Here is a 13,018-nt window from a genome sequence, read left to right on the forward strand (position 1 = left end):
CCTAAACTACTCACTTTGACAAGATGAAAGCCGTTCTGTTGATCCATTTAGGACACTTCCTTGCTGATAGTGCAGTTAATCCCAGACAAATGCAACCCCGAGGGCAGGGGATGATCAAATAGCTATTGGTAGACAACCGGAGTGCTCTCCATCCTCGCTAGGATGGCTGTTAGTAAACATTTCCTCTTCTACGCCTTGGCTCCCTAGCTAACTAGGCCCTTTGAAATAATAGCTCAGCTCTCTCATTTTAAATATAAGGAAATGGGGCCCCATGGGGCGTAAGAGAGGGCCCTGCTCAAGGTCACGTATCTAGTTAGTGGCAAAGTTAGCACTAGACCACACTGCTCCCAGCATATTTAGCTCTTAGTCATATATCCTACTGCCTTATGGTGCCATCGGAGGATGTTGTATTTATATATTTTCTCCCCTTGTAGACACTGACTTTCCAGGGGCCAAAGACAGTATCTGTCTGCACCACAGCATTTAGTTCAGGATTATAATGAAAACTTAGCTGAGGACTATAAACATATGAAGCAGCCTTGATAATATTAGTGGAATGAGAAAAAACTATGTTTATCACCCAAGTGCCAAGCAAAAGTCAAATAATAAAACAATTATTATTGATAAGTTATTACTGTGTTGTGACCAGAGAGGGAATGTTTTGCCTTTCCTTTAAGTAAGAATGCTACAGGAATTTAACCTAAAAGCCCCAGACTTGTGAATAATTTCTGTAAATCAGACGTTCTTTATAACCTTTATTGTATGTATGTATCCTTATATTTCCATATCTATCTAGCTATCTTTATTTCCTCTTTAAGAAATTACCTGTATGAAAAGAGAATGGAACTTGTAATCTTCAAAATGTATAGAACTTTTAACTATTTTCTAGTTTTGTCTGTGAACTGAGAAACTTGGTTGAACCTGCTCCAAATTCTTGTTTTCATTTTTCCAAAGTATTGGTGAAGTGAGATTTCTCTTCAGCAAATGGAGAAACAGAAGGAGCTCCACATCACAAATGACATTAAAAAAAAAAAAATGCCTAAAGAAGAGATCTTTGGCCATCGTCTGAGGCACCAGTTGCGGAAACGGAAGCGGAATTCCTGCGGGTGGGGGAAGGGCACAGGGGGAAGCTAGACGCTCTGACCCCTCTCCAGGGCCCTCACCCCCAGGGGATGCCTGCACCCCACCTGGGCCTAAGACATCCCTCCACACTTCTCTTTGCCTTCCTATTTTCCAAATCCACCTTGTCATCATACGTGTTTTTACACTAGTACAGTTTTCTGTTTATTCCACGGATAACCCAGATGACGTCAGGGCCTATCCTTCCCCATTGGTCATCCCCACCAGCCCCACAGACTTCAAGGGTGAAGTGTGCTCAGGAAGTTTTGCCCATTCCCAGGGAAGTGCATTCAGAACCTCCTCTGTCCTCCAGGGCAACGTCCTCCTATCATGGATTCTGGCCTTACTTCCACCGAGGCCTGAGCAAGCTTTCGAGTTTGTCCAGAAGGATCCACTTCCATAAAGAAGCATCAGTGAGCAAAATGGACTTTATTAAAGACACGGAGAGTGTGACAAAGAGCGAGCGAGATGCCAGCCATCCCCGTGGCCAAAACATAACCCACCCCCCCCCACCTTGGTGATTGTATAACAGATTCTCTCCTGGGCTAGGTGTTCTCAGGTTTGTACCCACACCCCATCCCCCCCTTCTTACCTCCCTCTTGGTATCCCTCTCCCCGACCCCCCATCATCTAAATTCTCTTCTTTTTATACAGAACAATTCAGTTCTCCCAAATCCCTGTCAGCCCGCACACCTCATGTTTTCCCGACATGACCCATGGGTCATATCTCCCTGCCTCATAATCATCCTCTCCAGAGAGTAACTGCAGTTTATAGCAATATTCTTTGTTTTCAGTCACGCCGGGCTTACTTGCTCTGTGAAGGGTTTCCTGAATTTTCCCTCCGAATTTCCGACATTTCAACAAAATCCCCATTGATCTCTTGATACTTCGAAAATGTGATTAATGAGATCATTTATTTGATGGCATTTTTCTACTCCTCCATCTCTTCCCAACACCGCATTCAGTGACTACTTGTTGGGATCTTGGGGTGCGCCAGGCTCTGGGCAGGAGAAGAAGTGGGGATCCCTTAGCCTGCATTAGGTCTGAGGGGTCATGAGATGTCCCCTTTGAGTAAGACAGAGGGGTCTCTGTGAGGAAGAACCACCAGAGACAAGGCCGGTTGCCACCCAGACGCACCCTGCGGACGAGGACATCCCTGTGCCGGCTACACCAGGTGCTATAGGCATCGGACGCGGGCTTGCCATGGCCCGTGCCCCTGCTCCTATTTGCCTTTTTGTTTCCAAAGAGTTGGATGTCCTGCTTGTCTCTAAGGTGTTGCCAGACTTCACTTGGTAGCCTGACCTCGGGAGGCTGGGAAATGACCCCCCTTCCCTTTCTCCCAAATTTGGAAGTTGTCTTCCTCGGTGACTGGTATTTCTGGGTGCTCATGGACGTCAAGGAGGAGGAAAGCATCTAGCAGCCTCCACCTGCTGCTTGCTGGACCTCTGGCAAGTGGGTAGAAAAGAGCTCCTGCAGGAGGAGGCAGGGGGAGAAGGGGCGGACGGGACCACAGCAGATGCTGCCTCCAGGGGAGGCTGAGCAGTCCGTGCCTGAGACTGTGGGGACAGGAGAAGCCAGCCGCCGGGGCTGTCTGCGGAGCGGTGCCCAGCTCCGGGCTCAGTAGGACTGGAATCTCGTCCATGTGAGTCCAAGCTAAGTGGAGTCCGAGGTGGAGCCAAGAGGTGAGGGGTGCAGCTGACAGTCGGTGAGTCAGTGATCCACAGGGCTGGTTGGAGAATCTTTTCCTAAAGGGCTGTTGTACTTAGCCTCCGCAAGATGTCTTTGCTCTGACCTTCACCGCGTGTCCCCTGGGCTCCTATTTTCCCAGTTTGGAACACTTGCCCAGAAGGGGCTGACCTGAGCTAGGACCCACTGTCTCTGGGGAAATGGTGATTAATCTCTTGCCTTCCTTCCTGTAACTTTTTTCCCAGCCTGGCCTGTGTCAGCCAGGGTCCCTGTACTGTCAGGGACAACCTGCGATGACAGAGCAGGGAGACACGTAGGGAGGAGACTGTGGGAGAAAGCCTCAGGGTAAATGAAGGAATCTGGTGAAGTTGGGAACATGGTGGCCGTACATGGCCGGCCACCCTGTCCCTTGTAGGGCTGCTGGCTGTAGCTGGTGTCCCCAGTCTTCTGCAGTCACCTGAGGAAGCCCCCTGTTGAAGGTAGCTCCATGCGAACTTTCTATCAAGATTGTGGCAGAATGACCAGGTGAGCAGGATTTCCTGTGTCATGGAAAGATGTTGTTCCCGCTGTGCCCCTGGCCCCGGGACACCCCAACTCCCTTGCCAGAGTCCCCTCTACCCTTAGCTTCCTCATCTCTGGCCTCCGCCATGCATCCGCCTATCACTGTCCTTTTTTTCTTCCTCGCCACAGGGTGTCTCTCTGCCACTGGATCTCGATTTCTTAATGGCCTGCTTCTCACCCCATGATGTGACATTTCCTTCCTCGCCACAGAGCTTGCTCAGCTGCTAAATCCAATTACCCAACCAAACGTGGTCCCTGACCCAGTCTCCTCACCTAACCTCACCTTGTCAGGTTCTTAATCTCTCACCTATTGAAAGAGCCATAGTTGTGTTTGTGAGGCAGCAACTAGTAGGAGTGGGGAGGAGAGGGGCCCGGCCTGGACCCCCTCCCATTATTGCCATGGGTTCCACTTTGCTTCCCCAACCTAGAAAGCCTAGAGGCTCTTGGCCTAGGAAGAGAGGAGACCCAGCCTCTGGCCTTCGGCGAGAGGACCAACTCACAAATCCCCACTCCGTGCTCATGGTGCTAGGGCCACTCGAGTCTCCCTTGGAGCCAGGCTGGCTGGACTCTGGGACTCTGATTCCAAGCTCTGAGCAGGTCAACTTGGGTCCGAAGCTCCGCATCAGGGGCCCACCTTCAGGGCTCCAGCACGAATATTAATGAAAAAGGCACTGGGGCCTTCTGTCAGAGCCCCATTGCCCTTTCTACTTAGAGGAGTGGAGGGGGTCTGGCTTGTGGCTCCCCCAGGCTGTTCACCTGCCTGAGCTCCGAGAAGATGATCCTAGAAAAACAACCCTTAGCTCCTGTCAAGTGGGGAAGGCTGACAGCAAGTGAGCCTAGAGCCTGGGAAGACTCATTTCTGCTTTTAATAATCCAGTCAATAACACTATAATCCATCATTTCTTTTGTCCTTCGATACGCCTTGCAATTTTTCTTGAGAACTGGGCATAATACAGTGGATAAAAGGAATGGAGGAAAAATGGGTCTTTAGTGGGAGGTTTTATAGGAGACATAAAACGCTTCCGGCGAGGCATCGGGCTGCGTTTGCCGCTTGATGTAACTGTACGTGTCAGAGGCAACTTCCTCTGGCGTCTTTGCTTGTGTCACCCCTGTTGTTTTGGGGATTTCCCTAGAGACTTGTTAAATATTGTCTGAGACGTGTAGTTCTTTCTGTTGTATTCCCCTGTGACATAGGAGCCCTACGGATAGGATGGTGAGGTGTGGGGAAGGAGGAAGTGCTCTGTGAGCCTATGATTAGGTCCCAGTCTTCAGTGAGCCTGTGTCCCTGGGTGGTGGCCCTCCCCAGCGTGTCTCCACCTCACAGTGTCTTCTCCCTCAGGTGAGACATGAAAGCTGGTGGGGGAGGGGCCGGAGCTGGATATTTGCTCTCTTTCAGGTCCTCGGGCTCTGGTAAAACCTCAGGAAGTTAGGCTCTCTTGAGGGCAGATCTTGTAAAGAACAAACTATCCTGGGTACTTTCCCCTCCCCTTGCTGGAAGCACTAGGGAACTTTTCTTTGATCTTCGTTGTGAATCTGGTAGGGCTCCTGGATATAAAACTCATGATGGGGCAGGGTTCCCCCTCTGACTGCCCACCCCCTAGAATCTCTAACTCTCAGACTCCTCCACACCGAGCCTCCAGCAATGGGCCAGTCGCCGTTTAGATCTTGCTACCCTGGTGCTGTTTCCCTGGGGGTCTCTGCTGCCAGACTTCTGCTCCAAGAAGTGGGATTCTCTGTGTCTGCCTCTCTGTCACCTCCATTTTAGGGCCGGCTCTTGGTCCTATGACCTCAGTTCGATGGGATATGAGTTGCTGGGGTTTTTTGTTTTTTGTTTTTTTCTTGTGTGGATAGGAAAGACAACTTCCAAGCTCCTTACATGCTGGACTGGAAGTTGGAAGCCTCCCCACCAACATTTAATTAGATTTTTCCCAAGTGAAGTTAAGAGATACTCAGTTACCACCCATTAGGTATGTGACTCCCCTGCTGGTGATCTTCCTCATGTTCCTGAGGCTCACCAAAGGTGAGGTGGTGCATTAAAACACCTCAGAGACTGGCCTCGGGTCCCCCAGGAAGTCATTAGCGGATCCCAAACTTTGCTTCTTTCCATAGTCATCATCAGATAGGATTTCCACACCCAGGCGCTAGTAGGACACCTGTTCCAAGGGATGAGAGAGGTTCAGCAACCAGGAGAAATGCCCGGGTCCTGCTCTGTTTCTAGTGCTGTCTTTTCCTCCCCTTTTCCCACTCTTGCCCATAGGGAAAATAGGAGGGTCTCCCAAAGCAGGAAAGCTCATTTGCTGAATAAAGATGGAGCGATCAGGGCACATTTGACTAGAAGATGTTTTCAGATGTGTTCTGCCCACACCCAGGGCCCACAGCGTGGTACCCATCCAGACTCCGTTATTCGGTCTTATACAGAGTCGGAAGGTGGTGCTGACATTGGACACAAAGGCAGTGGGGCTCCCCGGGGTTACACACACAAAGCCCCCCCACCCCCACACCTAGTTTTAGAGCACACTATGCACGAATGTACTGAGACCTTGCTGGTGGAGACCGACACAGAGTCCCAGAGGCCAGTTTCTTGGACCGCAGATCACTCCCTGGTGTCAGGTGCTATGTGTGGGGCTCCTATTCCTGGAAGCCGCCCTTCATGGAAGGCTTTAATTCCCCAAACTGCCCCAGAATCTCTAGGTTTAGGGCAGGTCCCCTGGTAGAGGAGGGAGTTCTAGCCTTTGAGGACTTTCCATTATCCCCGGAACCCCAAAGTGAAACCAGCTTGTTTCTTGTGGCCAAAGGAACAGGTTTGGGTTTCTTTAGGAAGGCCAAGGGGCATTTTAGGGCCTCAGGGCAGCTGCCTCACCATGGTTCCTGTGAGCATCAGACTCTGTTCCTTCCTTCCCCTGGAAGGAGGGCACTGATTATCATGCAGTGTAGGGAGTGTGGCTGTTCTGGACTGTGGAAGGGAGTTTGGACTGTCAATGACAGATGGTGGTGATTTCCCTCTCTAGATTCTTGTTATACCTACTGACATGGCTGCAAGTAATTGTGCTTGTCACACAGTAATTTACTAAGCAATTTATTGGTGTTTCCTACTCCCTGCCAGAAAAGACTTCCAAAAGGAGGAAAAGGTAATTTTACCCTCTTTTCCAGAAAATTCGGAGCTACTGATCTTCAGGGCGGTTTATTAGTTGTCTGTGGCTGTATACTGAATTATTCCAAATCTTAGCATCTTAAAACAAGTAACATTTATTCTCTCACAGTTCCAGTAGGTCAGGAATCAGCTGCCTAGTTGGCTCAGGGTCCCTCACAAGGCTGAACCCAAGGTTCTGGCCAGGGTTAGAGTCATCTCAAGGCAGATCTTGGGGAGGATCGATCTCTCTGCTTCCAAACTCGTTCATGTGGCGTTTGGCAAGCCTCGGGTCCTTTCTGGCTGGGGTTCTGGCTATCAGTTCCTTGCCACATGGGTTTCTCTGTGGGGTCGCTCACAGAACGGCATCTGGCTACCCTCAGAGCAGCGTGGGAGAAAGGAAGAGAAAGCAAACAAGAGAGATGTTACTGTTGTTTGAGAGGCTAATTTTGGAGATGTCATTCTCTCCCTTGTGCTGTATTCTGCTTCTTAGGGGTGAGTCACAAGGTCCAAGCCCCCAGTCCAGGGGAGAGGATGACACAAAGTGTGAATACCAGGAGGCAGATGATGGGGAGTCCTCTTGGAGGCTGCCTACCACCAGTTATTAATTCGTGTGTGTGTGTGTGTGTGTGTGTGTGTGTGTGTGTGTGTGTTTCCCAGCCCAAGTCAGAAGCTACCCGGCATCCGTGGTACGATCTATCTAGGCTTCTATGTGGGAGGTGAATATAGCTGGGTGTTCCTTAGACAGAACAAAGAGTGTGCGGATGGAGTCACTGGGTTGAAAGAGAGGGAGTTGCCTGAGACTTCAGGGCTCCAGGGACTTGAGGAAAAATGGGCAGAAGAATCCACACGCATTAATGTCTTGTATGCGGATCCCCGAGCAGAAGCAAGACTTCTGATGGGGTGAGCTGATGCGTTTGCTGGGGACACTGAATATCAAACTGCTTAGTCTCAGGAGCTGGGCACAAGTCACCAGATCCCCCAGATGGCCAAGAGGCTGTGGAGCCACCTGCCTTTAGTGGACCACATGGTCTTGGGCAGTGACCATCCCAGTGGCAACCACGATAGACCAAAGACCAAACAATCTTTCCTAGATAATTTTTGACATTTTTTTAGCCCTAAAGAGTAAAAGAGCCCTCAGTAGTGACTAGTATGAGGAATCTTTTCATCCTAGTAAATGGAGGGCTAGAAAGAATTTAATTTAGAAAAGTTAAGGTATATGAGGTTTCCTTTACCTTGGCATTGTAAAAATATTTTATATTTATATTTATTATATATTTAATCTTTACGACTCTTTGTAGGTATTGTTTACTCCTTTGATAGAAGGGAATATCGAAGCACAGAGCAGTGACTGTTTCGGTGGCTAGCCCAGAAGAAGCAGCGAAGGTTCGAGAACCTTCTTGTATTGTGAGGAATCCATTTACCTCGCTTAAACAAACCAAAAAAAAAAAAGAAAAAGGGAAATCTATTGCCTATAATGGAGAAGTCCGGGATTAGGGCTGCAATCCGGCAGCGGGGGCATCGGCATGCTGCTCCCCCCACAATGTTTGTCTTCATTGTTCCACGTTCTTCCTTTTCAGGCTCTGTGTGGTGCCAGGATGTCTGCCAGCAAGTTCCGACCCAAAGCCTTCCAGATTCAAGGGCCGTGGAGAATGTGGAGGCTCTCACCAAAGTCTCTGTGAAATCTCACTATCATGTGGACTCCACTGGGGCCACACGGCCCTGTCCTAATCTCTCAATGGGGGAATGGAATGCTCTTTTGGAACAGAGATAATTTCCCCAGAAATGCATAGTATTCGATCAAGACACAATTGATTTCCACTAGTAGAAATGATCACTCCAAACATTGCGTTTTATTGCCTTATTGGATAGTATACTGATTATACACAGCTATTAGCAAATTCATGTGATCATTCCTGATATACTCTGTAAAACCCTGCTTTTCATCCACTTCACCGGCCTACAAATCTCACTTAACGTAATTCATTAATGGTTGGAGTATGTCTTTGATATGTTCATTTTATATTTGTGTGAAAGTCACATTTTTAACTTTTCAAAAACTGTATTTTAGGAAGTGTGAGTCGGCTACTTTGTTCCTTTTATTTACAATCCTCATTTTCCTTTAAAACCACCTGGATAATATGTATCCTCGGGAGAATTGTAGCTTTAAATTTGCTGAATATTTCAAACAACTTGCCATCCGGGTTAGTCAGACTTGAACCTGGATCCTCCAGCCCACCCGCCAAGTTGCTCAGGCAGATGCTGTGCAGAACAGAGATGAGTCAGCCCTACAAAGTCCTGAGCAAATTGTAGGTGAGTGGGCAAAATGAATGAGTGTTATTATTCTAAGCCACCCAATTTGGGCTTCATTTTCAACAGCAATAAATGACTGATACAAAGGGACTTTTCTTTAAACATGTCTTTGTCTGAAAATTTTATGGCAACCACGTGTTATATTAAAATTCTTTAAAATATGTACTTGGGGGAAAATTCAAATTAGAAACATAGCAAGAGTTTCTATTTGTGTTTCCCTTACTGGTATCTTAAGTGACTTCTAATTTCCAAGTCATCTAGTGGTCAAAAGGCATACTAAAGGTGAGGACTGCGGGGGAGGCTACTTTTTTCTTCAGATCCCATCAGTCATTCCAGTGTTCCTCAGGAGTGACTTGGGAAGATTGACATTCCCCATGACCTTAGAGAAAGCTGTACTTTTGGAAGGCTGGCCCTTGATGTCTCCCACCTCCCCTAATGAGCTTGACCTTGAAGACTCACTTTGACATGAAACAGGTAGACCACATCAGTCCTCCAACTCTATCTTTCTTTATTCTTCCACATGTGAGTCCATTAAACTCACATTTCTGTAAGCCAGCCTCTAGGTCTTTCTGTCCCAAACTGTATCAACTAGAAGAAAAATGAGAAGCAGACAGCTCTTTGAGAGGGACTTGCCTTCTATTTCAGCATAATCAATTATTCTTGCCCTCTCCAGCATGGGAGAAAGGAGTGAAACAGGGAGAAGGAGAGGCTTGTGGTCAGAAACTTTAGGCTTGGTCAGAGCTCAGAGAAATACAGCTGGTTGAGCTTATGAGTCTGGTCTACTGTCCAGAGCTATTACGTACATGCCTTTAGGAGCCAGGGGCCCCATAGTGACCTCCTCTTCTCAGAGAGTCTCAGGGACAAAACGTTGGGGTAGAGAGTATAGCAATTGACTGAGTTTGTTGCTTTCTTGATTTGATACTTACAGGCATGGGAATAGTATTTGAGCCTATAGAGAAATAATAGGTTATTAAATGTCAAATGTATTAAGAACAATTTTCTTATCAGCAAATAAAGTTTGTATAGTTCATATTGGTTCTTTGCCATCATTAGAAGTAATTCATGACCACTTTTTTTTAATTGAAAGATACTGAATAGAAGGCAAGAAGAGGAAGAAAAACAGCATCTCCTGGTATCACCACCTAAACACAAGCACAAATAACATTTTGGGAGAAGCTTAATGCTTAATGTGACATACTCATGATGACATGGTTGGTTAGTAACAGCACTGGGACCTCAACACAGGATCAATGGTCCTTGCACATCTGAATCTTTCTGATGGTGGCCACTGATATCTCTTGGTGTCATGTTTATACATCCCTGGCGCTGTACCTGTCTTCTCTTTGATGTTTACTTTGCCATGAATTCCACATATTTGTGTGTTTCCATCTCCTGCCTTCGACAGGATTGTAGGAGAACAGTCCTACAGTGAAAGAGAGAAGCTGAAAAATAGTTCCAGACTGAAGGAGACTAGAGAGACATGACAAAATGCCACGTGTGATTCTGAACTGGATCCTTTTGCTATAAAGGACATTTACTGAGACAACAGGTAAAACTTGAATGGCGTGTGTGGATTCAGTGGTAGTCATGTTTCAGTGTTAACTTCCTGGTTTGAATAGCTGTGTTGGGTTATGAAAATGCCCTTGTTTGTAGGAAACACACCAAACATTTGGGTGTGATGAGGTGTTATGTAGACAACTTTCTCTCAAGTGTTTGAGGAAAAGTAATTTCTTCTACTGTTCTTGCAAATTTGAGGTTGTTTCCAAATAGTAAAAACCAGAGGTAAACCAAGCAAAAATAGGAAATGAAAGCTGGGAATGAGCTAGGGGAGGAGTAAAAGAGATGGACTAAAATAGCTCTGGGAGAAGAGGAGGAAGGATTAAGGAGAATTAGTCTATTTGGAAGAGGGGGTGGGATAGGAAACAAGATGCCAACATAGTTGACAGAAACTAAAGGTGGGGTTGGCAGTGGATTTGGAGAAGTTGGAACATTAACAGAGAAAAGGGCGGGTATGTGGAAAGATGAAGAAAAAAAGAGGGTGGGGAAGAGAACTAATATTTATTGAATGGCTTCCCTGGGCATTTAAATCCCATTTAACTCTTACATAACCATGTAAGATGAGAGTTTTATCCACATTTTAAAAAAATGAGCAAACTAGAGCTCAAAGAAGTTAAGTAACTAGCCCAAAGTAATACAGCTGGTAAGCAGAACCAGGATTTAAATCCCAGTATATGTGATTCCAATGGCAATGGGATGGTAGAGAAATGGTCTCATCAGGTCAGAGAAGGGAGATTATTAAATTTTTTTTCCCCTCAGGGATTGCAGTGGGCACAGAGACCAAGTGAGAAAATGATTGTAGGAGTTTGGAGGTTGGGGTTGAAACCAGGATTTGAATAATCTGAAGAGATGTGTTACTTGAAGTCATGGGAAGATGGCAGAAAAAAAGGAAGAAAAGAGAAGCATTGAGATCTGAAGAGATGTGTTACTTGAAGTCATGGGGAAATGGCAGAAAAAAAGGAAGAAAAGAGAAACATTGAGAAATATAATTACTTGTAGATGAGAAGAGACAGAGGAGATCAAAGAGGCATTTGCAGAAGGCTTGAGGGATATGATAGGGCAACTTCTAAGATGGTATCCAATGATCCCACCTCTTATTATTCATACCCTTGTGTAATGCTCTCCCCTTGAGTGTGGGCTGGATCTAGTAATTTGCTTCTAACCAATAGAATACAGCAAAAGTGACACAACATCACTTTGGTGATTAAGTTACAAACAATGGTAACTTCCATCTTGCTGGTAGATCCTTGTTGGTTTCAATGAAGCAAGCTGTCATATTGGAGAGGACCAAGAGTCAAAGAACTAAGGGCAGCTTCCAGTTAACAGCCATCAAAGGATAAACGCCTTAGTCCAACAACCTTAGAGACACTGAACCCTGCCAACAATCAGGTGAACTAAGATGGAAGCAGATTCTGTCCCAGTTGAACCTTGCCCGAGCCTTGGGCCCACACTGTGATTGCAGCCGGTGGGACTTTGGTGTGGAGGACCAGCTAAGACGTATCTGGATTTCTAACCCACAGAAACTGAAATAATAACACGTGCTGTTTTAGGTCGCTGAATTTTGGCATACAATGGATGTTCATTATTCAAGGATTCCACACTGCAAAATCACCTATTCACTCAGACTTATGTGTAACCTCAAAATCAATACTCATGGTGCTTTCATGGTCATTTGTGGACATGTCCAAAATAGTGAAAAATTTGAGTTGCCTGACGTGCACTTTCCCAGCTGAGGTCAAACAAGGAGAGGTTCTGCTTCTTGTTTCGGTCTCATACAGTAAACAAGTGTCCTTTTCATGCTCAATTTAGTGCCGTGTTTTGTGCATTTTTGTTGGTGATGTCACTGTTTAAAATGGTCCCCAAGAATAGAGCAGAAATGCTAGTGTTCCTAAACACAGGAATTTCTCCGTATGGAGAAAATTCATGTACCAGATAAGCTTCATTCAGGCATGAGTTATATTCAGGCTGTTGACTGCAAATTCAATGTTAATGAAGCAACAATATATATTAAAGTGTATGTATACAGAAACACACATTGAATAAGGTTATGTGTTGATCAGTTCATGGAAACAATATGATCAGCGGCTCACAGGAACCTAACCCTGTAACTGAGGAGCAGTGGGTCAGCATTTGCTAATCCAGTGTCCTCAGTGACTTTATAGGACATAACTACCTCAAATAAAGAGAATCGACTATAATTTGTTTTGTAGCAATAGATAACGAATACAGGCAAAAATGGGAATTTATAGTTCACCGATCTAAGGAGGAAGCCTTTTCACAAGGGGGTCATGATCAAGCATCAAGGGTGCAGGTTGCTTACAAGTGGTAAGGCTAGACAGATAGTACTTGGCAGTGATTAGTGTCTGCCATCTAAGTTATCATTAAAATGGTCACATATTAAAAAGAAATAATTTTGCCTGGCCCAAGAGATTTATTTCTGATGAATGTGAGTGAAACTCTGGAGGAAAATTGGCCTCACAAAGCAGTCTCTTTGCTCTGTAAAGCCCACAGCAGGGTGAGGAGTGGTATGTACAACCCAAAGGTCCCAGCTCAGTTAAACTCTCTGTGACAGTCCAGGGTGATGAAACCTGGGGTGGCTCTTGTCAAGCACACGGTCACTGCCCACACAGGGAGACGGTGCAACTGCAAGAGAGGC

Source organism: Halichoerus grypus, chromosome 14 (assembly GCF_964656455.1).
Source record: "Halichoerus grypus chromosome 14, mHalGry1.hap1.1, whole genome shotgun sequence".
Classification (NCBI taxonomy): domain Eukaryota; kingdom Metazoa; phylum Chordata; class Mammalia; order Carnivora; family Phocidae; genus Halichoerus; species Halichoerus grypus.